General features: G+C 41.0%; 1 protein-coding gene across 2 annotated transcripts in view; it reads left to right on the top strand.

Annotated features, from left to right (window-relative positions):
* Positions 1–27,740, top strand: part of PTPN3 (protein tyrosine phosphatase non-receptor type 3) — a gene marked incomplete at its 3' end in the record, with an annotated part of 150,928 nt that overhangs the window by 902 nt on the left and 122,286 nt on the right. The gene's annotated exons all lie outside the window — the stretch shown is intronic.

Below are 27,740 nucleotides of genomic sequence, written 5' to 3'. Positions count from 1 at the left end.
TAACTTAAGTCTGGACTGGACTTGTCTGAACAAAATAATTAGGCAAAGGTAGAAACGGAACTAGTACGTCCTGAAGCCACTTCAATAGAGTGCCAGAACAAAGTTCAGAGCAAAAAAGAAAGCTTCTCACTTTAAACTCAAGAAACTTTGCTTTTTGAATGGCCTGGCTCATTTTGGCAGCTTCACGAGGGTATTACTTAAAATTTACTTCAGATAGAAGGATCATATTTGTTCTGAATGTAAAAATGTCACTTTGCATGGGGCTTTGTGATGGTTATCAAGAGTGGAATAGGACAGGGATGTCAGCAAAGATGCAGTTTACCCGTGGAGAGATGTTTTCTATAATGTCTTGTTTTCTACTCCCTACAAAGTCCCATGTGCAAAAGGTGACAGACAGTTAAAAATCTTCTTTGCATACAGTGTCCTGCTGAGCTGACTTACAAGCCAGGCTGCTTGCAACAAGGTGATAGTAACAGTTTAAAGGAAATCTGGAGTTATAATATCTGTGCTATGAGAAAAAAACAGTGATGCTTTCCTTTCTGCTGCCTCATGTCTTATTAAAGGTTTTTAGAAAGCAGGATGTCAATAACTGATTTTTAGCTTTGCTGTAACCTAAGCAATATAAATGAGCATTTTTCTCTTTCATGGACTAATTTCCTTTTTGGGTTTTTTCTCTTGTTTACTTCAATGCTAAAAAAAAAAAAAACAAAACCAAAAAACAAACCAAAACCGAGTCATACTGGGTTAAAATCATTCAGTTGCCCTTTATGGAAGACATAAAAGGTAACTGGAGCTCTTAAACTGCTCAGATTTGTATATGAAATACAACTTCATATAGTGTATTATTGACTATGCATGTGTGTAAGAGAGAAGGGGAGATTCCTCAATCTCAGTTTGACCCCAGATTTTGCAGAAATGGGCCATGCATTGTAGAGGCTGAAAAATTTGCATAGGGAAATCAAGTGAAGCCCAGAGGATATAAACCCATAGGAGGAAGGAATACATGTAATACCTCAGGATGGACAATCAGGACCCTCTAATTACATCTTCTGGTGGCATGAATCAGAAGTGACCTCTCCCAAAGCCAATCAAGGTACCCCCATGGCCTGAAGAAACGACAATGTGGAGGATCAGCCTTGTATTTACAGTATTAATCACTTGCCAAGAACAAGTAATGCCTGTAACTGACATGTTAAAAACAAAAATTGAGCACTGAATGGGCCCGTTCTAGGTGTAAAGGGTCAAATTGTGCCTCAGCAGGCAATGCATTTCAGCTCAAAACTAAGTACTTTCTTGGGCTGGTCCAAAAGGTCAACATGCTGCACATTTTAGCTTATACATAAAAACCTAAGTCTTTTAAGAAATCTTTTCTGTTAAGCAAAATGGGCATGGTACATCTTTGTGAATCTGCAGCTAGTTGTTTGGGGCTGTTGGCTTTGTATCTGTTGCTATGTGAAGTCAACAAGTGTCTCAAAACTTCATAGTTGAATCTATAGGCTAGCTGTCCATGACAATGAATTTCCTTGTGTCTTCTGTTTAATGTCATTTGTTTCCCTAAATATCTTTCAAGGTAAAAAAAGACATTTATTTTTGGGGTATTTTTTTCCCCTCCAAGACACACCAGGATGGTTACAGCATTGAAAAATTAGCCCATAGTTGGTCATGGGACATCTTTTGCATAGGTCCATGACGGTCCAATGTTTTAGTGCCAAGGTATTCACTCTACAAGTGAATACTACTCTTTCCTTGTGAATATTAGGTGGGATTTTCTGTGGTCTGCCACTCTGTTTCACCAGGCAGTTGGGGCAAACTGCAGATTGGTAACTTCTGGTGTCGGATATCCCTCCAGGAGGCTTATCTCATGACAGATATGACAAGGGAAAGTAAAATGTCCTGAAACAGCAGCATAAAGGTTAAGATTCCACCATCTCTTGCTGCTGTTGTGGTTTGGAGCTACTTTTTCTGTCTCAAAAACTATAATTACCAAAACAACATTGTAGGAGGTGTACATAGAGCATACAAGCACAGCTACCTAACTAGGCTCAGCACACCGCCTTCCTCATCAATCTTTCTGAAGCCATTTGAGAAGACCCTCTTGGCAGAGATGGTTTTCAAAGGAAAATATACAAAATTAGCCATTACAATGGATTTTACTCCTCTTAGAAAGTGAAATCTATGTAATAAATGCAATTTCTTCTGGAACAGTGGTAAACGGACTTCTGAACTATGTGGCATAGTCCTAGATATTCCTAAATAGCTGCTTGCAAATATAAGTTTCAAATGAAAATAATAGAAGCTATCTTTTCGCACTTCTCCCTCTGTTATTGTTTATTTTAATAATGGTTTCATAATTTTTCATGTGTTTTGAATATAATCTGTTAGTCTGCTCCTGTTGGAAGTATTTCTATATTCCCAGAGCTCAGATATACATTTTTTTATATAAGCCTAGAAAAGCATATAACAAACGTACATTAGTCTCAACCACTAAGGTTTTATTTGTTTGCTTGGGTTTTTTATGGCTATGTTTTCCCCGCCATGAAATGTCAAGCATACACTTTCAGGATGGCTTAATTAGGTTTCAGATTTGAGAAAACATTCTAAAATTAATATAATTCATTCTCACTGCTTAAGAGCAGCACTGTGGTATTATGTAAGTGCCAATGGGAAAATGTGGTAGGTCTCTATTCTCTATGTGTCTTGAGGAGACAAAAATGTGGTGACTGTCTAGGAGGAGTCTTTAAAAAGTCCTTCTCTGGAACATTTTCCCAGCAATTTGCTCGTCCTCAGCCTCATTTCTCTATTTTCAAATATAAAATCTTTTGTTTGAGTATATCAGAATGCATTTTTTCAGACCTTGACCATTTAAACCAATGATTACCCTCAAAGCAGGACTGATTCCCTATTAACAACCTCACTTATTTTTTGAATCACCTACCAAATTTGCCAGTAAAGACATCAGATTGTTTGTTTGTTTGGATTGTGGATTGACATATTAAATCAAGTCAGGATAAGAACTGGCACCAGGTGGACCACAAGAAAAACAACCCCAGTTATGTCCTTGTGGACAGCTACCTTGTAAAGATCTACCAGAGAATCGATTCTTAATCAATCTAATGCATACCCTATAAGTTCCAGCAAGTGCACGTTTTAAATCAAAATGTCAGGTGGTGTTAAATTGCGTGCCTTGGAGAAATCAAAATATACTGTCCCAATACAGCTCCTGTTCATGAACAGAGCTGTCATGTTGTCAAAACAAAAGATTTATTTAAGAAAGTCTGTTTTCCAGGGAACTGTGCTGCCTGTCAGCTTTTTTGGTTCTGATTTTTTGATATCTTGCCAAATTAACACATCAGTGTACGTCAAGCCAATCTGTAGCTGTAGTCAACTAATAGAAAATGATCTCTGTATCATTCCTTACATTCTGAAGATCAGATATGTCCAAAGGAAGGAAAAATAAAGTGAAAACAAGCCAAAAGTAATACGCATAAGTCTTCATATGCTCTTCATTTCAGTACCACATTGCAGGATACTTCCATGTGAATTTCTCTGTGTTGACTTATCTCTGGAAGAAGGGCTTATGCAATGCAAGGGTGGAGCCCAGGTAGAAATACAAGATGGACATTTGTACCAGTCAAATGATACTGAGAAGTGTATTTGGGGAAACAGCTTAAGTTATGCTCACTCTGACAGCTGGGCCATTATAGTTCTCTTAAAAAAAAGCTCTTAAAAGTGGGTATAACCAGTGCTGTCTACTTGTTTTGCACATAGATGATCTTAGTTGTCCCATAAATGTGCCAGGCTCAGCTGGAAAAGGAGATGGAGCAAACACCCAAGTTCTGCAGGCTCCTCTGGAGCCTGGCAGCTGCACAAAGGTTACTCATGAACCCGGACGATGCAGGGACTCTGCCCACAAGCCATCCTTGTTTTGCTGTTTCTGCTGCTGTGGTAACGTGGGTGGGAAGGCTACCAGCAGCTGGAGGCGTTCAGTTCCTCATGCAGGATGATGGGCTCTGAGGGACAGTGGGCAGCTGGCCTAGGCTGGCTTTGCAAGAAAGGGAAATGATGTCGAGGAAGAAAACATAAGAAATGGACTTCGAATACAGTTGCGGTACTACTCAGCATACACTTTGCGTCTCAAAGGTACACACACATATGGTCCCTGAGCTCCTGGGTCTGGAAAGATTTCTGAGTCTTTGGAGAGTTTTTTTTTATCATGTCTGTGAGGTTTCTGCTGTGCTGGATTTCCAAGGGATAGAGACTCTATTGCATCGATTATACAGAGTTCTTGGTAGGGGTGGGTCTCCTTACTTGCATTTATCCTCACCATTTTATAGCATGGCCTTGCCTCTAAAGAAAAAAAAAACCCAACCCAATTCTGCTATTATATTTTGGCCCAGTTATGCTGTCCATCACCATGGAGTCAAAGGTAATGGGATAACTGACAGCAAAACTTTGCATGGTGTTTCCTTCTAGACCAATGGTTTATCTTGGAGCACTGTGGTCTGCAGGGGGCTCTATCCCTGGTTCATAGGAAAAGGAGATAGGTGTCAAATCTATACAAGATTTTCTGACTTGGGACTTGACCCAAATGAGGCATTTAAGACCAAAATCCCAAAAAAGCTGGTGGTGATTAAGTTCAGGGACTTGCTTGCTCTTAGGTTTACCAGAAGCTTGGAGCTGTACTTCTGTGCATGTCCTGAGATGTCCCAGTCTTGGTGGAGCTGGGTGAGCAATTGAAGGCTTGCTTTGTACCTATTCCTAACTAAGCATACTGTGGGGACAGTCAGTCCCATGAGCGTTCTCAGAGCATGCTCAGCTTTCAGGGATCTATTTCTCACTTTATCACATACAGTGGCTGTTGTGGTCTGCAACTGAAATGCAAAATTCCTCTCCTCTGCCCAAGCACTGCACAGTAGCCTGATTATTTACTTAGAGGACTTGGAAGTTTTCATTCCCTATTCAAATAGGGAATATTCAAATATATTTGGACCCAAACATATGTTGTTTCAAATCTATTATGTCTCTTGAGAGAAAGCCTGGCCAGCAGGAGAGAGGATAATCTGGCACCGGGCAGTGTCACCAGCCTGGTTGTGGTTACAACACTCACTCCAAGCAAAGCTGGACAGGAATGAGTTTTAGTTCCCCTGTTGGGCCCCTTTTCCTTGCAGTTCACATATAACCACCACTGGTTAACACAATGAAAATCAAATGTAGACAAGGGCCAGAAACGTGGCTGCCCTCATGCCAGGTGAGTGTCCTGAGCATGAGGAAACATGACTTGGTTGCTTAATGTGCTGTTTCTCTTTATGGACTAATGAATCTTGAATTGTTTTCTGCACAGTTGCAGCTGGAGGATGAGAAGCATATCCCTCCAGCCCACTCACACTGACCTACTTTAGAGCTGCTAATTGCATAATCTCAGGGGAATGGGGGATTCGCAGCCCCCCTCCCACACACTGTGCAGCCAAAGCAGGAACCAAGCTTAGGACATTCCCTTCCCAGGTTACAGCTTTAGCAGATGGGCATTAATCAATGTATGGCAATCCTGGCATTGGAGGAACATTAAAAAGCATTAAGGCCTCCTCAATTCTCTGAAAGGAAATAAAAAAAAAAAAAAAAAGGCAAAAGAAGAAAAAAAGCAATATTTTGGAATATATTTATAATATATTTTTGGAATATAGGATCATGATCGAACACAAGTATCTCCTTGCAGGTCTGCCAGGTGGGTTTTAAGGTTCCTCTCCCCACCCGGTCAGCTTTATTGGTTAGGTCTAAGCAGGTACATGCAAAGCAGCTTGGGGTTGTTATTGCAAGCACCTAACACTCTCCTTGTGCTCTTTATAGATCTATTGCTCAGGATTCAGGCTCTGCTCAAAGGCCTGAGATCTTAAATATGGGGTATTGCACCAACTTACGCTGAGTCACCTAAGCCCTTTATTGAATCTGGCCCCAGTGCATTTTTCAGGCTTATTTGCAGAGCAGCAGGTATTATTACCAGCAGTAACTGGGTTAATAACAGGGCTTCCAAGAGAGAAAGCAATTTGTAACACCTGTGATGCTTTGACTGAAACGTGTTCATTATCCATGTTCCCAGTTATGTAATAAGCAGAACAATAAAATAGCGAATAAAAAAAAAAGGAATTCTCTTTGCAGAAATCTCTACGGTGCCTCCTGCCTGTATATGGCCACGGTATCCTGTTTGCTTAGTACTTGCACAGTTACAGTTGCCTGGAGCATCCTCAGCAGAATGCCCCTTGTGTATCTAGGCATGGATTAAAAAAAATAAATACAGCAAATGCCAAAAAATAATAATAAAAAAAACCCCTAGACATTTATCTTCACTGTGGACAGGCAGTTGTTATTGCACACTTGAAGCCTGACAGATGTGGTTTGCTGGTGAGTGGGTGAGAAAAAAGCAGTATCTTAATTCATGTTGGGAGGAGGCTTTACTTCTTCAGCTAGAGAGAATAAGATCTGAAAACATTCAAAGTTTTTCTTAGCAGCTCCATACACAACATACGGACCTTCCTGAGATTTCGACCATTCCCATTATGGGACTCTGCCAAATGCAAGTTCAACAACAGTTACCCTTACAAAAATATTTAGGAAGCCCTGTTTTAGAAGTGAGTGCACATGTTGGCTGTGACTCAGAGCACACCCACACACTGGGTAGACAGATTAGCATCTAAACCACTAGGCAAGTTCCAATTCTTGCTCAGAAGGTCAAAAAAGCCTGGGAAATGGCCATTGCTCCCTTTCTCCTCAGCACAATCATTTTTTTTTTTTTTCCAGATTACAAAGTCATTTTGGATGGCACAGCAGCAGTGAACTCAACTGATTTATTGTCATAAACAATTGTGTTCCAAGTTGGGAACCACTTCTGTCATTTCTGGACAAAATAATAAAGAGGAGATAAAAAAAAAATAATTCAAAACCCAGTGCACCAAAACCAAACCTTTTCCTTTGAATCTGTTTCTTTTAATGTTTGCTTCTGTTCCACAGAAACCACTGGGGTCTGTAAAATGTTTACTAGGGAGGCTCATATTAGACAGAAGAGAGATAAAAGCCAAAAACCTCCTTGATAATATGTTTGTTTTGTGCAGAACCAGAGAAGGTCAAATCTGATGCTCTTTGCTCTTTTTATTTTTATTTGGTGTTGTATTATCAGAACAGAACAGCTCAAAAGACCAAGACTGCCATTTGCATTTCACTTGGCTTCCACATACGGTAGGTGGCCTGTTTCCAAGCCACCCAGGAATAAAGACCCTGCAGCTCCTCTGGTGTTGCCAGGAAGGTAACAGATACCCACCCGCTCTGCTGTCCTTCCCACACTAAGACAGCACAGGGATACAGTTTGGTGTAGAGCTAATAGCATCAGGACCCTTTATTAGGCCAAAAATTAAGTCATCTTGAAGTTTGAGGTACCTCCTATCCAGGAAGAAAGAAAAAAGTTATCAACCAAAAACTTAGCACTGATGCGTGTTTTATGGATTGTTACTAAAAAGGGTTTGATATAGCACTGGAAGTCTGTGGGTTGTCCTGCAACCCTCAGTTCAGTCTTTTCTAGAAACCTCAGACATTTATGCAATGTAACCCATGCATATTTGTGAGATCAAAACAAATGAATAAAGCTCAAAGCTTCTAGAGGTGACAAAAGTATATAAACAAGACAGAGGAAGAAATGAAATCAGAATACAAAACAATTTCAAGATTTCTAACAATGGTATCAAATCAAAATCTCATTGCAAAAGGAAGCTGGCTAATTAGGCCATATACGACATTAAGTATTCTAAGTTAGCTGTAAGGGGTTTTGTCTGTGCTTTGTTCAGTACCTTTACTGTCATGGTCCAGATAATGAGGGAGGCAGATAACATACAGTGAGCATGGAGAGTGACAGCAGGGTCTGAGCAGAAGAAACACTTTTTCATTTTTCTTTTTAATGATAATGGAGGAAAAGGGTCAGAAAATCACAATTATGTGAATTTCAGTAATACAGAAACAGCCTAGAGCTATATTCACTGCTGCAGACTTGCTGTGGAGGAAATACGACAGATCTACAAGATGCAGGGCTATTATTAATATTGCAGCTGTACAGGTGAAGCAGAGCTTAGTTAAATCTTTATGACTACCTAATCCCTTGCAAAACCATGGGTGGAAATACTAACTCACCTTGCTGGCTTGCAGTTTGGATTTCTCTTCCCCCATTCTGGCTTTTCATTGAATTGCCTGTTGATCTCTGTGCTTCAGAGACAAATGGGCTTAAAATCCCCCTGAAGAATCCTCTGCCAATATTAAAACCAGCAGGAATGAGAGAGAGAAAAAGTAAAGGGCAAGGACAAGATGGTTTTTCTACCTTTATTCCTCCCGCTGGTGCTGTGTCAGAGACAGTCCAAGACTTGGACTGCAGCTCTCACTTCATTCACATTTAAGACAAGCATCTACAGAAGTGTCTAGAAACAGTGCTTGGTAAAACCTGCTTTTCTTCTGCATTTGCAGAGCCATTTCAACAAGCTAGCTCTTGTTCCCTCTTCCAGAGCAACCCTCACGTATTCAACAAGGAGGGTGCTCCTGCCAAAAAGTTTTTCTTATGAGGATTATGTTTTTGCAAGATGAAATGTAAAAGAATCTGTATGATTAATCTTTTGAACTTTTCTTGTTAATAAATACAGAATTCTTTCTGACTTCAGAAATGTTTTACATTAACCCTTTTCCTTTAACATTGAGTGGAACTTTAAAGTTTATGAGAATTATTTTGGAGACTTTTCCTATTTGGATTTTGTCTTTTTATTAAAAAAAAGACCAAACAAAAAAAAAACCCACCGAAACATTAACACCTTTCATTAAGAATCTATTTCTTTTTTATGTAATTTTATCTATTAAATAAATAAGGGCAGGTCTTTTCCTCCCATCAGTCTTGCGGGATGGAGCTACGCAATCTTCCTGCAAGTAGTTAACGCTCAGAGAAAGCAATACAGGGCAATTGTTTTATGCTTCATTAAAGAGAAATTACCCAGGAAACAAAAAAGCGCATTTCTGTAGAAGGTGCTGTGCTATCCATGGGGATCATCCTTGGGAGCAGTGGCATTCCCCAGAGGTGCAGGGTGACATCTGCTGTGGTTATGACACAGGAAGGGATGGCAGTGCCTGTGTCCCTGTTTTGTAACCACCTCAGATGACAGGAAACTATTGGCCATTAAGTCTGTTTTAATAGCTAGTAGTCACAGCTTCTATGACTTGAAAAGCCGATGGAAACTGTGGTTCTGCTCCACCATTTCATATTTTGCCTGTGGCATTTGTTCATATGTTGTGGGAGGGCTCAGGCAAGCTGTCTTCCTTCCTTCCACACCTTAGTATCATAGTTTGTTTGCTGTTTTTTTTCCCTGCTTCCTTGTTAGCTTTTATCCTTTGCAATATCAGCTTGCCCTCACAGTCAACCAGAGAGAACCCTGCTCCAAGCCGTGGGAGAAGACCTGGTATGGGGGCTGGTGGCCAACTGTCTAGACACCTCCCCTTCTCCTAGAAAGCCTGGAATGAAGGGATGCATGGGATCTACAGGGGTGGCTTCCATGAGAAGCTGCTGGAAGCTTCCCCTGTGTCTGACAGAGCCAATGTCAGCCGGCTCCAAGACAGATCCATCACTGGCCAAGACCAAGCCATCATCAGCAATGGTGGTAGCACCTCTGGGGTAACATAGTCAAGAAAGAGAAAAGTTACTGCACAACAGCAACTGCAGCCAGAGAGGAGTGAGGATATGTGAGAGAGGCAGCTCTGCAGACATCAAGGTCAGTGCAAAACGAGGGGAGGAGGTACTCCAGGCACAGAGAAGAGATTCCCCTGCAGCCCGTGATGCAGACCATAGTGAGGCAGGCTGTGCTCCTGCAGCCCATGGAGGTCCATGGTGGAGCAGATATCCACCTGCAGACCATGGAGGACCCCACGCTGGAGCAGGTGAAAGCCCGAAGGAGGAGAAGTTTGTGGACCACTGTCTCTTCTGGGAAGGACCCCATGCTGGAGCAGGGGAAGAGTGTGAGGAAGAAGGAGTGGCAGAGACAAAGCGTGATGCACTGACCGCAAATCCCATTCCCCTTACTTCTGTGCTGCTCAGGGTGAGGAGGTAGAGAAAAATTGAGAGTGACTCTCCATCAGAAAACCCACTGCTATTTATCAGTCAGTTTCTGGTATTCATAGCTAAAGTGCCCTGGCCAACACAGAAGAACTATGAGCAGGTTTCTTCCCAAGCATCTTCTCAAGTGAGAAGCTTCCTCTTCTTTTGCAGCTCAAGCTCGCCTGCCCCACAGGTCAGCCCATGGAAAGGCGTTCCTTGGGAGCAAAGTGAGGCTACCAAATCTATCCCCTTGGCCAGACTTGAACTGAGAGAAAACTTGTGGAGAGCTGTAAGTTGCTATGTCACAGGCATGTCTGGAAAGAGTGGGAGAAAGCAAAGGCTCCTGATGGCAGAGTAGAGTGGACAACTGTTTCCAGAGTCCAGATTAATTGAATATCACTGTAGTTTGATTTGCTGCTATTTGTTTTTCTCTGCTGTGTAAAGCTGCAGTAGCAATTACGAGACAGAAATACTCTCCTATCTTGCTGGGAACATATGATATACATGTGTAGAGTGAAATGTTATTTTTCAGCTCTAGAAAAAGCAAGAAATAGCCAAGTAGACAAAATAAAAAAAGTAGCCAGAATGAAAAAGTGGTTTAGCAATCTGAAGTGTACTGTTATTATCACTGGAGCATGCCATTTTCTTAAGTATATTTGATTCCATTAAGCTGGACCTGATGACACATTTAATGCAGTGTTTTTCTGAACAATAACTTTTATTGTTATTCTGGTATTGCTGCTTGAATTTTTAAGGAAGCCAATGAACCAATTCATGAGATTTCTGAAGAATCTCATTCATCAAAAAAAAAATTTCATGAGAAATTTTCAATTTCTCTGACGTATTTTGTCAATTTTAGGAAATGAACAAAATGTTATTATATAAAAGAAATACAATGTGTATCTGAGAGCTGAAGAAGAGCATATTAGCAATATTCAAGTTCATGCTTATTATCTTCACAGCCCCACAGGTGTGCATGGTGCTTTGTGGGCAAATATAATGACAAGCCTGTGCTTTTTTTCCACTAGGCAACAATCTATCAGGTGACTCATTCTGTCAGCTTGATTTTATAGGCTCAGATAATCTAATATTGAAAACCTGGAAAGATGCACCAGACTACTTATTGTGATAAGTAAGCAAACAGCACACACCACATGCTGTCAGCAAAAAGGCAGGGCTGTGTTTTAATCTCAGGTGCACAGTTTGATATTTTTACACCATATATTTTTTAAAGGTGGCCACCCTGTGTTTTACTAGATTAAATCTTGCTTAACTAGGGAGGAAAATGGATCTGCAAAGCATTGTTTGAATGCTTTGAATAACATCCCTATATCCACTGAGAATGTCAGCACTGTAACCAAGTTCTTGCAAATTTTCCCCATAGCCATAATCCCTTCCTAAACTGGGTGTAGGTGTTTACAAAACATGAGTGTTGATTCCTAACAGAGTGATAAGGAAGTGAAAGAAAGCTAAGAACTGACAGCAGAGTGCATCTACTTGACAAGTTCTGTGAGCTTGAAGGAAAGACAGCTATCAAATTGGACTTGATACATCAGCTTCTTCAGAAAGATGTTTGCATCTTTTCCCACTTTTCTTACTTCTCTGCGCAGAACATATCTGCTGTGTTGTGTCAGATAAAATGAGTTAAACAGAAATCTGATTCATGAAAATGGAATCTTGAGAGGATGAGCTTCCTGGCAAAAGGGACTCCTCTCCTCCCTGGTCGGATTAGCACAGACGATTCTTCTGGGAAGGAATACTTAATAAATAACATACTATGGCTTATAGAGATGCATAGGTGTAGTGGATGTTACCATGGCACCCTGGGCACAGAGGCAGTGCAGCCTGCATGTGTTAAGCGAAACAGGGCAGTTCCTAGCCCAGCATTTCACATGACTCTGTGTACATGGAAAAATTGCCTTTACAAGGACATGGCAAATTCCTTCCTTGCTTTTTGTGCAACTAGATGTGTCTACTGTCTCCAAGTGGGGTGTAGTGATTTTCCTGAGTCTGAGCCACAAGACATCTGCTGGAGAACTAAAGGGAGGAGAACTTCTGCATGTAACTGGTGGTGACGGATGAAAACAGCTTCTCCAGAGCTGTGGGCTCTTCATCACAGGAAAGGGGCCAGGCCAGGCAGGCAGCTGGGTCCCAGCCCAGCTCCGCAATGCCACCTTCAAAGCATTATGTGCTGGCTTTCTCCCTTGTATCTCCAGGGTTTCACCCCCATGACATGGCAAACCTGCTGTCAGCCATGGGCTCTACCATCTCACAGTGGAGAAGCTCAGGGAAACCCCTCATGTAGCACTCCATATGCAGGCTGTCTAGCTCACAGGCTGGGCTTACCTTCTGAGACTCTGCAAAGACAGGGCCAGGATGCTGGCTCTGTGCTGGCTTTAGAAAAGCTCTGATAATGTCTGGTATCTCTGGAAACAGTCCTGGGGAATTTCTTCGTCATCTTCAACAAAACACCTGTAGGCCATGAGTCATAGCATCACAGAATGGTTTTTTGTGGAAAGGGACCTTTAAAGATCATCTAGTTCCAACACCCTTCTACTAGACCAGGTTGCTCAAAGCCCCATTAACCTGGTCCTGAGCACTTGCAGGAATGGGGCATCCACAGCTTCTCTGGGCAACCTGTTACAGTGTCTCACCACCCTCACAGTGAAGAATTTCTTCCTAATACCTAATTTAATCTATGGATATGTGACATAAAAAGGAATCACAGGTCTTTTGTGTAATCCATTGTCAACCAGTGAGCATAAAATGCACCAAGTTGCATAGTTTTTTTGAAGTTATAAGCTTAGCTAAAAGAGCTAATTTTTAAAAACAAATGACATGGAGCTGTTTGTACAGTGGTTACAATTCAGAAGTGGATTAGCAGCTTTTAAAAGAAAATCCATTGTGACTGCAAAATACATAGAAAATAATAGGAAAGAACAGATAAAGCAAACAAAAAGGAAAGGCAAAAGATGCTACTTTCATTTTCTGGTAGGGTGCCAATTTGCAATTGCTAGATATTAGCAAGGTGAAAGGTGTGAATTACAATGACAAAAGAGTCATTAAGCCAAATTTCAACAAATATCTTCAAACTCTGCCTTGTTTCTGATGTAATATAATCTCATTTTAGATCTATGTTTATGTTTAAAGGAGTGAATTCACCCACTTGGTAATTGCAGGCTAGTTTATCCTGCGTTTCCTTACTATAGGAGAACAGTGTCACAGGGCAGTTGCTACAGAGCACTTGGTACACCCTAGTTGTTTATGTTGCTTTGTGCAGGCAATCACACTGTCACTTGCTCTTTACTGCCCCTAAAATCATAATCACAGAATTGCTATGATTGGAAGGGTCCAACCCCCCTGCCATGGGCAGTGACAGCTTTCACTAGACCAGATTGCTCCAAGCCCTGTCCAAACTGGCCTTAAACACTGCCAGGGATGGGACAGCCACAGCTTCTCTGGACAATCTGTTCCAGTGTCTCACCACCCTCACAGTAAAGAACTTCTTCCCAATATCCTAACTAAATCTATTCCCTTTCAGCTTAAAGCCATTCCCCCTTGCCCTTTCACTACTTGTTTTTTTTGAAAAAACCCTCTCCAGCTTTCTTGTCAGCCCGCTTTATATACCAGAAGGCTGCTCTAAGGTCTGTATCACTCTAACTAGCAAACTTGGGCAGCAAACCTGCACAAGAACCGCTTATGGAGCAGAGTTTTGTTTTGAAGTGAAAACAGTACGGTGGGACAGAAGGTTGCTCAAAAAAAAAAAGACTTCTTTTCTGTATCAATGATCATAAGAACTGGTTTTTTAATTTATTTTCTTCTAAAATGTCTTTCGGCTTACCACCATGTTTCCCTCAGCCTTGTGGTCCAACCTGTGCTTTCTTTAATCCCTCCTTTCAACTTGTGATCTTTACTGTCCCTCTGCCTGGGGCTGTATGACCACCTAGTGCAACCCCTACTCCTAGTGAGATGCCGGTATTGCCATACCCTCTCCGTCCAGTTCACAGAAAAGCTCAGCTACATTTGAAGGTTTAATGTTATTTCTGTGGAACACAGTATTAGTGATTTAATAATAACCTGCCAACAGCTTTTTCAAAATATTACTGATTCTTCTCATGTACACATTAAATTATAGCAAAGGATGAAACAGGTCCACTTCCCTACCTCTGAATATTTGCTTGAAAACACACATATGTCCTTTCAACCTAGATCCCTATTACTGGCTGGAAGTAACCTGCTGTGTGATGGGCAGCCTTTTTCTTCAGTTCCAGGACCTGCCTTATTGTACTGGAAATTTCTCCGTATTTCTCACAGATCACCTCAGTCTCTGTAGATTTCTAGATCCAGAATGAAGCAATAGCTGGGATCATCCTTATTTTTTTTCCTTTTATTTTTCTTTTTATTTTTTCGCTGCGTTGAGTGTGGGAAGACAACATCCTTTTAGACCATTCCCAGCTGAAGGCAATTTCTCAATATTTGGCTTCCCTATTATTTCTTTGGAGCCTTCTCCTTGCCTCTATTTTGCTGTTTCTTGTTTCTTTAAAACTTTTGGTTTAACCCTATGCCTTCACCCAGGAGGCCGTCATGCAGACAGCCTGAACTCCCCAACAGTGGTAACAAGCTGTTCTGTCAGTGGTGGAACTGTAATGAGAAACTCTTGTACAGATTCTCCCGCATTTAATAAGATATATATTTGTTTTTCTATCCTTAATGGTGTATTTATAGTGTTTCTTTCCCAACCTTACCAGCTTGCTTTCCTGAGATTGTAAGGATTGAGGAACCTTCTGATTGAAACTAGGCTCAAAGCCTTTTGGGGGTGTAGGAAGAGAGGAGGAGGACAAGCAAGCAGAGAAGTTCTCAGTCTTGAGAACATGGTAACATAATCCTTATTTCCTTAGGACACCAGACCAAATCATATCACAGATAACTTTCTCCTCCTCCACAGTATTCCGAAATAAAAATAGAGCGAATCTGAATAAAATGCCAAAATTTGAGTTTGTTGAAGGGAAAAATTTCAGTAAGTCCAAAACAAGTGATTTGGAACCGACTTTTGGAGAACTTAAGAACATTGCAGCCTTCTATTCTTAAGTAAAATAAAATTTAAGAGAGAGCCCTCTCCAAACCCATGCAGCCTTGTACGGGGAAAAAAAAAAAAACACCCCCAAAAAAAACCCCAAAACCAAACCCCACTTACTACTTTTTCTTTTTTCCTCTTCTAATCTCTACTAAGTACATAAAGGAATCAGATTCATGCATCAAGTACGTCAGCTCAGAAGATAAGCATTTTCAGTTGTTGTAACAAAGCACTAATTGCTCCTACAACTTCCCAACATCTGAACAAAGGCAGGTCTAGCAGTTGTTTTTTTCTTTTCACATCATCTCAAACCTCTTGACTAATTTCTTATCCACTGGCCAACATTCAAGAAAGCACTTAGATGAAAGCAGGGAAATTCAGAATCTTTAGCTTATTTAAGTAAAAGGATCAAGTGCCTTTTTTCTGATCATAATGCAAAGACTGTAGCTGTTCCTGTTCATCCGTGTTTCCAACGCAAAACTGTTCTGGGTGTTGCTCTTTCTAATCAACAATGCAATTCTTCTGTTAAGAACAGAAAGCTCCACAACTTTCCCAATCAGAGGATGCTACCGCTGTTTGGGGTTTGGGTTTTTTTTCTTCTTTCTTTCTTTCCAATTTGGACTTCAATTGAAGCTGATTAAAATGAAAATTTCTATGTTTACTGAGAATGCAAACATTCTGAAAAAGGACAAATATTTCACTTTAAAGGAAAAAAAAAACAGTGTTTCAAAATCTTTCACAGTAGAAGAAAGAAATGTTCTGAAACCAACCAAAACTTATTGTTTATGAATGAAATTGAGCTTGAAAAGTCCACTTTCCACTGCTTCCATATGGCTTTCAAGATCCAGTGACAGGAGGCATCAGTTGTGAGACAGAAGTCTAAAGCTAAGTCTCAGTGAAGCTAAAACCCCAGAGTTACCAGACCGTTGTTTCTGTGGCAGGAACCTGTTTTTCGGGTATTTTTTATTCCATGTGTCAAGGCCATGCAGGAATCCGACTGAAAACACCAAGAGTATTAGAATCACTACAAGCTGTGGGATCACCATAGCCCACCAGCTGTCTTCTCAGGATATTTTGTTTCGTTGGCAGCTTTTGGTGATTTGGTTTTTTAACAGTTACACTTTGGAGAAACATTTTAGTTCTTGGAGACTGAATTTTCCAGCAGAAAAATTTGTCAGAAAAACCCCCAATCACCCTGACTTTTGCTGCCTTTATCAGACAAGACCAATGCTAAGACAGAGGATTTTTAGGAACAAACAGGGTGTAAATGTGGTGGACGTGGAGGAGGTAGAGGGTTCGTTATTTAGATATCTGGAGGTTGCACTACAATGGGTGCTGTCCTACAGGGTGCTATGACTACATCTTGTGTATTATACAGGTTTAGCCACATTTTTGTGAGCTGTTATTAATGCTGACTTGCAGCATACGCCTTTGGAAGCAGTACAGTCAATGCATACCTGCTTACAGTGGGAAACTCAAAAGCCTCAAATTTCCTCTTGGCTGGCTCCTTCCTCCTACGCCCAACTCCGTGCCATTCGAAAACAGTAGTTGACATCAAGTTATTTTCTATTGTTAGAAAAACACTCACGGGGAAACCCACATCCCCTGTTGTAAAGGTTTTGGAAGGTTGTGAAACAGGTAAATTTAGAGACTGCTTCTTTTTAGATTGTTTGCAAATGTGTCATCTCCATTTTTTGGCCTTCATCTAATATTATTTTTGCAGCTGTAGCAGGAATGAGCACCTTAGCCACTTTCTAATCAAATTAACCAGGCCTCCTCCCACTCATGTGGAAGTCTGGTTGGATTTTCCAGCTTGGATTTATACCCTATGGACATGAGTTCAGAGGCTTTTTATCCGCTCTCACGGCTTTAGTGGCCTTGTTGCTGAAGTAGAAGTACTGCAGTAGTTATCAGGGTTGCTTTTGCACAGCTGCACAAAGTTGGATTAGCTACTGTGCAAAAAAAATGAGATATTTAACTCACCCGCTATGATCAGGCTTATTATTAACTGCAAAAATCAGACTTAAAATGAGAACCATAGAACAGGATAACAGAGTTACCAAGGAAAATGCCTGCTGGATTCAGACTGTGCTCATTTTAGTATAAGGAGGAGCCACGTGGATTTTGAAATATCCATAGAACAGGCAGGTATCAAACTGCAGTTCTCTTCTGCACAGAAACCCTGATGGCTTAGGCGCTCTGCTAGGATTTATCAGTACAGCTCCAGTTATATCAGCAATGCTTTGATACTTCACAATAATTAAAATATTTTTGGTTAAGGTATGTTTCATCTCACAGTCTTAATTTTGCAGATAGTAAAGATTATTTTTAAAGCAGTGCTTATAGCCCAGAGTCTAACTTCTGCTTTATGGGTATAATTGAGAAAAATCAGACTTTTTATTTTATATGCTTGTGTTTCAACAGCTGCTTTTTATCTACTTTTGTACTAAAATTATACTAATTTCCAGCTTCATTAATTAATTGGTACCATGAGTGTTGCATTTGTAAAAGATGAGTTTTCTAATGATCCCTTTGGAAATGGTCCTACTTAAACCACCAGGTATTTAAATCCACCTTCCTGTCTGAGATGGATTCACAACAATCCCTGCTCAAATAAAAATTACTTTTGGGGTGTTTGTTTATTCATAATGTTCTAATACAGCTGAAATTCATTAGGATATGAGACTTCATTTCTCAGAATATCCCTGAGCAGGAGCAATATCAGTAATGTACACTTCAGTAAAGGCAAATGTAATCCTTACAGTAATCAACCTACTGTTCACAGCAAAGAACTTCATTAGCCAATGTTAATTTGAGGCAGAAATCTGCAAAGGTAAAAAAAAACCCCAAAACCCTAACCTCAAAGTGAAGGTTACTAACTTTCTTTTGTCCTTTCTTCCCTAGTGGCTTTGCCATTCTGAGGTTGTCTTTCCACATATCACACAAGAAGAAACCATGTGAATCAGCATGGGCTTCAACAAAGCTGTCATGGACTATGGTAGCTGTGTGTCTAACCACAGCTGTTGTTTTAACTTTGGGAAGATTTGGGATATTGCAGTCACCACTGAACCAGTGTTGGAGTCATTGTGCAAAAAAAATACATCTGTTTTTAAAAATATATCTCTTTTTTTCAAAATATAGCTCTTTTTAAAAAGAAAAAATAGCTGTTCTCTTAAGGCTACCCTACTAATTCACATCAGTTCATCCAGTCCTATAGAGAAGGTGAAAGGTGATACGTGTTCTGCACCCTCCCTTCTCTGCCTTCCTGGAGAAATGCTGGAGGCTTCAGTGCTGTAATTTCCTCGAGTGCACTTCAGGCATCCTGCCCCACTCGCTCCCTCCAGCACTGGGGCCCGAGCTGGTGCAGGGCAGGAGGAGGAAACTACAGGCTTCCTTGATACCTAGCCCTGCAAATGTTCATACTTTCAGGAATGTCCTTTCATTTCCAGAAGGATAGGATCTGGTACATGGCTAAATCTTACTGCTTGCGCCATCACTTTGCATTTTCCAGTTGTCTTAGGGATGAAGCAGCCACAGAGTTACACTATCTCTGTGCAGCACCTAAATCATCATTGTCCTGCAAACCCACTCCTCAAATTCACATATTGTTTGCTGATTAACAATAGGTTTAGATCTTGAGGAGACCTGCACAAGCCTGAAGAGAACTGGGACTAATGAGAGCCTAGAGAAGAGAAAGCTCAGGGGAGATGTTGTAACAGTCTTCCAGCACCTAAAGGAGGCCTACAAGAAATCTGGAGAGGGACTTTTTACAAAGGGTATGGAGTGACAGAACAAGAAGGAATGGCTTGAAACTAACAGAGGGGAGATTTAAGTTAGGTATTAGGAAGAAATTCTTTATTATGAGGGCAGTGAGACACTGGAATAGGTTGCCCAGAAAAGTTGTGGCTGTCCCATAGCTGGAAGTGTTCAAGGCCAGGCTGGACAGGGCGTTGAGCAATCTGTTCTAGTGGGAGGCATTGGAACTAGATGATATTTAAAGGTCCCTTTCAACCCAAACCATTCTGTGATTCTATGACTGGGCAAGTCCATGCCAACCCATAGCTTCTAGTCACCATCAGGAGTTTCCACAAGCCTGCATGTGAAGTAGCAGCCCAGCATTCAGTGAATTGGGTGTGAGTATTGCCAACGGACAAGCTACAGATTAGCCAAAAAGCTAATCATTTCTACAGTGACAACCCTTTTCCAGAATGGTATTTCAGATACTTAAAGCTACTAAGTGCCTCCAGAAAGATGGTTTAGTTTATTTTTCTTAACATAATGTAGAAATCCAGCTGAGTAACTGCATACTGTAAATGTTTCTTTACAAATGCTTTTATACTGTTACAAAAATCAACAAATTAATGAAGGTTGTGTGTGGGAAAATAGAATTATAAATGAAATCTTGCCACTATTAGTTTTGGATCTCCAGCTTCTATATCCGTAGGTTTGGGATTTATTATTTCAAGGGGCTGGGTACTCGGTGTATTGTGATTGAATGCTGAAGACATTTAGCACCACGAAGAACTGGAAAAAGCTGAAGCCTTTGAAACAAAGTTGTGCCCAACTCCCATCAGGCCATATATTGTGGTGAGGAGATAGCAGACCCTGTCTTTTGATCCGCAAAACAAAAGCAGACAGCATTACAGCCTTATAAGTTTGGGGAACCCAGGTGCATGATGCTCTTGTGGATGTCCCTTTCACCTGAGCACAAAATCATTCCAGTTCAGGAAAACTGTAAGGAAAAAGAAGAGGTAAAGGACAGCATGTTGTGACGGCATCTTCCTTCAAGCAGGCAATCCTTAAGAGGCCACGACATTTACAGTCCTGTTCCTTTATGAACTTCAACAGCCTCTGCTATTGGAGCTCCCTGTGACTCACACAGTTCATTTATCCCAAGAGGCATTATACATTTGATACTTACTTACTTCAGTTCTGTTTTGGATAGTGTTGCTATTAGACTTTCAGTTTTATAAACAGCTGTATGCAGATGATGAGACATCCAGGCTTATTGTTGTTCTACATGTGTGTAGGGCAGTTCACCGCCCAGTCAACTGTCACAAGCCCAGCAGGGAGGCAGGGATCTTCAACAGTGGCACTTAACAATAGATTTCAACAGGGCTGCTGCCAGCAAGAGTCCCTGTCTGTTACTGATTGATAGGGATGACAGGGGCAGAGGAAGGTTGCTTGGTTTTATCTCTGGAGATCATTGCTACTCAGATGCCGGCACCCCATCACAGTGCTAGGTTATCTGAAGCATGGCTTTCTAGATGACACCTCACAGCTTTGGGCAGCCACGGCTGGCCGAGTCCATGCAGGTCACCCAGAGCTCAGCTACAGCAGTAGCTGCAGTAACGATAGTGCAGCCAGGCCAAATGGCACCTTACCAGCATGTCACCTAGGTTTGCAAGCAGACTGCAAGCAGGCAGAGCTCGAGTCACTACCAGCATGGGCAGTGCACAGCACACCCAGGGAAAGCAAGGGTAAACCCAGACCCTGAATTTCTTTCTGTGGAAACAACTACATTTCAAGTGTTGCTGTGAAACAACATTGGTAATGGCATAAGCTGACCGAAACTGAAGTTAATTATACTTTGCTTTCCCTCTCCTTCTCCAGTGTCAGAACTGGAATAATACACTTTCTGCCTGTGACAATGTTTCCCATGTTATTTTTTCCAAATTATAACACACTTTCATTCATTAAATTTCTTGAAGAATGGAATGTTTACTTCCTTCCTGCATTTGGCATTAGTTAATGAAGTGTAAGCAAATGTTAACTGAATTCTCAAAGATGCGTATCTGTTCTTTCCTTTTTCTAATTAAGGTTCAACACAGCCAAATGCATGTGGGGAAAATCTTATTCCTATGCTGGAAACAAATGCAAGATTCAGAACCAAATAAATATGAATTTTAAAACTGTTCAAGGCTAAAAGTAGAAGAAATGACTATTATCTCAGAATCAACAACTGGAAGAGCTTAAAATTGAAGTTAGGTCTAAAATCTGGAAGTCAGCAGGGTAGCAAGCAACCTTCTAACTGTTCATGTCTTGCCAATTAATCTCATCCCATATAAACAGACTTTGTATGCCTTGATATTTGGACATGGATGAAAACAAGTGTGTAGGAGAAGGATTAAGAAGAAATGGGAGGGAACCTTCAAGTTCAGGGAATCTTGAATAACATCTATTGAAAGAAAACAGAAGTATCTTTGATACAGGGCTACAAAAAGCACTCATGTACTCTCCCAGTTACTCAAGTTTCTTTATTTCAACGTGAAGTAAGAATCAAAATTATATTAGCACTGAAGTTACAGACAAAATTCAACAGGAATGTTTGAATTGACTGTGAGATTTACAGTTGAAAGATAATTTCATTGAAGGTGTTAGGGATAAATGAATGTTTAAAACCCATATTAAATTAATGCAATACACAAATAAGAGGTGGAAAATTTCTGCTTGTATTGGCCATGTTCCAATTCAAGGTGAAAATATAACTAGAAAATAACAGTGAGTGTCATAAACACTTGGTCAAGCCTGTCATTGATACGTTTTGCTGAGCCAGCTGTGTTGCATTAAATGTCACAAAAGAATATCACTTTTATCTAGCTGTGATGATTTTAATGCTCAGTGGTAAAGGACAACTCCTTTATCCAGTGTGAGGGAGGGAAAATGCAGTGAAAGATTGTGTTGTGTGTATTCTCTCTCATTTTGCTTTAGCTAGATCTATGTGGCCCCTTTGCAATTCTAGCAGTATCAGGAAGAAACTTTCTATTACCTCCAGGGAGAGACAGTTCTAACCCCAAACCCTCAGTCCAGTAAGCCCTTATCCACATTGATAGCTGGATTTCTGATCAAGGAGCCAAATGGTTACCACAATAGGAAATGCCAAGTTGAGGCTGAAGGACTGAGTCGGCAGCTGTGAGAAAGCTAGGAATCTAGAATCATAGAATAGTCTGGGTTGGAAGGGAGCTTCAAGAGTCATTTAGTCCAATTGAAGATGCAATGAGCATCTTCAACTAGATCAGGTCACTTAGAACCACATCCAGCCTGGCCCTGAATCTAGCTGTTGGCTGGAAGAATTACAGCCATGGATGCTGTCCTGGATATATGCATATAAGTCAGCTCAAGTCTTTACCAAAAGTGAGGCACAAGCAGTTATAACTTGCAGGCCTTTGAGTTTCTGCTCTCAGCTTATACAGGAGTCTGATGTTTGGAATTTTTTCTCAGACATGCTTTATTTGGAGCTAGGATTTGAATCTCCTGAGACCTGAAGGGGAGGCAAATACTTGGTCCTATCAGCAAGACAGATGGAGCAATAGCTAGCCTTGCAATCTCAGTGCATGTGGCAAACACTGAACTGCGTCAGCACTGCCCAAGCCCAGGAACGTGACTGATGAGCTGCTCTTCCTCCTTAGACTCTGTGCTTCTATAAACAGAAGGGAGATGGAGATAGGGCTATTGTGTATATAACCTCCAATTTCACCTGTATGTGTCCAAACATAATGCTGTCACTGGATAGCAATATATTTGGACCCTCTGCCCTCTCAGTTGGATTACTGACAGGGGAGAAGTTTGACATCATATGAGATGATGCAGAACTAGTATCCAGGCTGCAGCACTGAATAATTTAGACCAGCTTGCCACAGTGGCTTGAAAACTAAAATTAAGACTGCACAGCTTTATGGAGAATTCCACCAATCTGCACCTGCACAAAGGTACTGCCTGGAACAGAAGTGGTAGCAGCATTGCTCATGTCCAAAGGCAGATGAAATCCTCTTTGTGATAAGTTTGTGTGTGCAGTTATGGGTGTATCTGTAATTATAGGCAATGAGAAAAAGCATGGCTTGCTCAATAACACAGACAGGTACATGCCGCATGAGTGGTCACACTCTTATTCCTCCTCTTTCTCTCTGTACTATTAGCTCCCCTCTCTGCTATTAAGCCCTCTCTGTTCAGCTTTGGTTTGGAGCTCTGCTTGCTGCTGAGCAGCTGACTACCTTCAGCAGTTCAGTACACAGCATGTATCACATGCCCGTTCTTCCATTTGCCCTCATCTTAATTTACATTACTTCCTCTCTGCAGGGAATCTAATACGATCTACATCGTAAAGCTCAAACACACTCCTAAAAGTGCATGATCATAACAAAGATAAGTAGAAAGGAGATGCAGCAAGCTCAGGAGCACCCTTGGGAAACAGCTGTTTTCTGTGGAAAAAAGGCAAAACTCTCGAAGACAACCTCAAAAGAAAGAACTGTGTAGTGGTAGGGTTGCAACACACATCAGAAAGGTATTTGGGGAGGGAAGAAAAAAGGAGCTATGGAATGAGATCCCTAGATACAGGATTTGTATTTTGTGCTTCACTATTTTGGCTGTTACTGCACATGATTTCAGTGTCAACACACCAGAAACCACAGAAGCATACGCAACAACAAACTCTCAGCTCAGTTTACCAGTGCTAGTACAGCTGGGAGTTCCACTGTTTTCTTTACAGTTAATATCACTTCGTTTATACAAAAACAAAAAACAAATGGAAAAAACCACCCAAATCAAAACCCTTTCATTTCCAGAAGCTGTAAATTATGATTACCATGCCATAACCTACTGTAAACAGGTTCCTAGCCCAATGACTAATGCTGGTAGGCTGTCGTGCAATGCAAACAGCAGCATGGACGTCTTCCAAAGGTGTTGGATGTGGGAAAGGCTCTGCTGGGATCAGAGTCGCAGTCATCCAGCTACTTGTTTGACTGAGAGCTTCAAGATGGGGGCATTTCTACAGGAAATGGAAAGCTTGAGAGCTGTACATGCAGAGCTTTATGGAAATGACTTTGTTAAGAACAGAGGGAACTGAGGTTATGCATGCAGTTCCGTTTCCACAAGGCAACAGCTTCAGCCAAGGAAGGAATGCGTTTGTCAGGGGGCACAAGTCTTTGTAAGTACCACCCAGGGGAAGCCCAGCAGCAGGGGCAGGACCAGCACCTCCCACAGCGAGGGTGATTTTGTGCCCCTTTCCTTCCCCGCTTCCGCTCCCTGAAGAAGCAGCAGAGGGGCGCGGGGTGGCAGCGGTCAGCAGGGGGCGGCAAAGGACCTCACAGCGGTGGTCCACCAAAGGGAACCAGCTCTTCCTGAGCAACGCTGTATGCGCAGAGCCGGGATGTGGATCAATTAGGAGTTTATCCGGGTTAAAAGCGAGTTTGGGTTTTATTGCATGCTCTCATTCCCTTTTTACAGGGGGAAAGAAAAGGAAACAAAACCTGCAGCAGCATTCCCATAACCTTATGGACTCTCGGAAGTGCTACGGCTCTCAAAACGTGTTTTTTTCTCCAACTCCCTTTGAGAATGATCATTTTGGTCAGGACTGTCTTAGGTGCTTTTGGTTAACTTCAGGCCGTTTTTACAAGCTTGGCTCTGAGGTCTGACTGATTGCAGCTCTGATTTGCGAAGGTGGGGGGAGTTTTGGCTGTGGATATTCGGAGTATTTGGTGTTGCAGACATACATACTGTTAAAGGCAGTTTTAATATGAAGGCTTTATGCAAATTAAACTTCCTGCAGGTTTGTCACCAGAGTTGCTCCGGCTGCCTCATCTGTGAGTTACCCACCTACAACTATGCACTCCCTTCTCAAATCCACACACGGAGTTAGTCAGAAATACCTATCTGCTATTGCTCACACCCTCTCTTCAGTTCAAGTGTTGACTTTACTCAGCAGGTATTTCTGTATGTATCCAAAATGGGATTGTACTGTTCTTTATTTCTGCTAGTGCTAGGAAGCAAGCAGGACTGAGCAGGAGCTTTATCCTGTTAATCACAGAATCACAGAATGTTTTGGGTTGGAAGGAACCTTGAAGGTCATCTAGTTCCAACCCCCCCTACTGCGGGCAGGGACACCCTTCATTAGACCAGGCTGCTCAAACCCAATCTGGCCTTGAATGCTGGCAGGGATGGGGCATCCACAACTTCAAGCGCTGTAAATTACTTGTAAATACAGAGTTAAAATCCTTATAATGCAGACAGAAATGGAAGCAATGACTTTTTTTGTTTAGAAGATCTTACGTTTAGAAGATCCTTCCTGTTCTGTAGACTTTGCTTGTATATGCTACAGCCACGAGATTTCATAACCAAGCACAGCAGACTTTGACCTTTATCAGTTTTTCTGATAAAATCATACTTTTCTCTACAAATGCTGCCTTCTTGAATTTCACCCTTCAGAATCCAATAGAAGCCTGTAATTTTTGTGGCTACCTTATGCAATGTATCCATTCGACTGGATGTCGCTGGCTAGTGATGTCTGTGAGCTGCCCTGTCTCCTCCGCACCTCCATGCCTCAAGCATCCAGATCATTAGTTTTTAGCATAGACACTTACTACTAGTTGTCAATAAAAATAAAAGTTCACGATTACATCATGAGAAGGGTATTTTTGTCCTCCAAGGAAGCAGTGTATTGACTCATCAGTATGGTCTGCTGGCCAAGTAAGTATAGCTTTATTTCTTACCTTTTTAAGTTAAAGTACTGACAAGGCAAACAGCCAACAGGAAGACAGGGAAAAAGTGGACTGACACAAACCTAGAAAGACAAGGTTGGCAGAAATCCACATTATTTTTGGCTGTAAATGACTGGTAGCTTTCCTGGCTCAAACTCCTTCAACATTTAGGACACTATGAGATCTGTTACATTTTAGGGTTTTTTTTCTTAGATCTTCATGCCCTTTTGGTGCCATCACAGGGGATGCTATACTACAGGTTCACACATGCTTCCTAATTTTCTTTTTCTCTTTTCTTTTCTTTTCTTTTTTTTTTTTTTTTTTTAATTGCCATGCCATTCTGGTATTTTTTGCTCTTTACAGTATTTTCCACCTGTCCTCCTCCAGAGTACTGAGAACACAGGAGGCACTTTTCTGAAGGAGAGAATTTTCTGAAGGGTTATCACCTCATCAGATTAGTTGCTAGGCTTTTCCTTTAGCCATTTGACTGCATGTGAGTTGAAGCAGATCACACATGACCCACCACTGAATGAATTAACATAACAAGAAAATAAAGTGATGCTTGTAGATTGTGACCTAATACAATTCTGCCATTATGCACAGAAACTGTATCTTGAATTTTAAACATTTCCAGCTCCTATTAAGATTACAGCATTATATTTATATTGAAATATGAAACAATCACAACAGCCTTTCTGTGGTGAAGGAGAAGAGCAGATGGGAAGAATGCTTTATGTTTGGGAGCAGGGAACTAGTCCTTTAAAGTGTCATTCCTTAGATTAGACTTTCAATGTGGATCACTAGTAGGGGCTAGAAATTAGGACAAATGACTTTCATATAGTTTTACTTCAATTTCTTCGTATTACTGAAAGGTCTTCAAACTGGGGCAGAGTCAGATAAAATATCTCTCTCCTCTGAGATGGCTAATAATAGCAGGTTCAGGGATTTGTTTCTGAAGCTTACCCCCAGCCACCAGAAAAAACATTTTTCAAATATAAACTATTTTCCTATTCTCAACTAAATGTATGATCATATTAAAAGTGTCTTCCCCTCTTCTTTACATTCCAAACAAACAGAATGTAGATTTCAGCTGCAGTTTCAGAATGGGAAGTTTTATTTGATTGATCATACCATCTTATATTAACTATAAGGTCAGTTCCTTTCAGAAAAAAAATCCCTAGAAGTAAGTCTGGAACCCCACTCATCTACGGGTCCGACTGTCTTTTTCCTTTCAAGCTACTTCTTCTGTAATGGTGTAGTATGTAGTTTGTGGGCAGGCATGGTCTGCCTCCATTTTGAAGCAGGCTATGAAATCACAAAATCTCAGGTTTTTGTGTAAAGAAAATTTTTGGCATTACCATTAAATAGTAATACATGCTAATCGTTTTTTTAAAAAGTAGATTGTACCATTGCAAAACATTAAGGCCTGGTTTCCCAGGCAGTCAGCATCATGGAAACATCTACTCCGATTCAGCTTGACCAACTCATTTGAATTCAGGCTCAAGTTATTTTGTTGCATTTATCCTTTTCAAGTGGTCTTCAGAAGTGACTGACAGCCAATGCTTTCCAGTGCTCAGAGCCCCAGTGTCACTTTCTAAGCTCATACTCTCACATTGTTCCTTGAAATCCAGTCTGGAGGAGTGGACTAAAGATATTGGAAGAATATGTCTCACAGTAAACTTCTCATACAGTTGGACTGACAGTGATTTTTATTTCCTGCATTTCATTTCTCTTGCTGTGATGTAAAGAGTTATAGTGCAGTTTTGTCTGATGAAAAAGATTTAAGACACTGAATGCTCTTTCAATGAAAATATAAGTGTAAAGGGAAAAATATGATGGATCCTTAATGCATTTGTTAAGCTAGCCCATCAGCTTACAAGTGCTTAGGAACAGGCTTTAACTTTTATGTGTATGAACAGTCCTCTTCAGTTCCCATGGAACTGTTTATGGGCACAAAACAAAGCACATAAGCGTGTGCAGTGTGCTTTTTTATAATATCCATTTCAATACAAAGGTGTTAGTTTTGTCACCAGGAGGCTTCTTGTTCACTCTCTCTATTAGAATAGAAATAAATAACAAGATTTAAGAG

This window comes from Psittacula echo, assembly GCF_963264785.1.
Source record: "Psittacula echo genome assembly, chromosome: 2".
NCBI classification, from domain to species: domain Eukaryota; kingdom Metazoa; phylum Chordata; class Aves; order Psittaciformes; family Psittacidae; genus Psittacula; species Psittacula echo.
The sequence above is the reverse complement of the archived record's forward strand: the minus strand, read 5'-3'. Positions and strand labels throughout refer to the sequence as shown.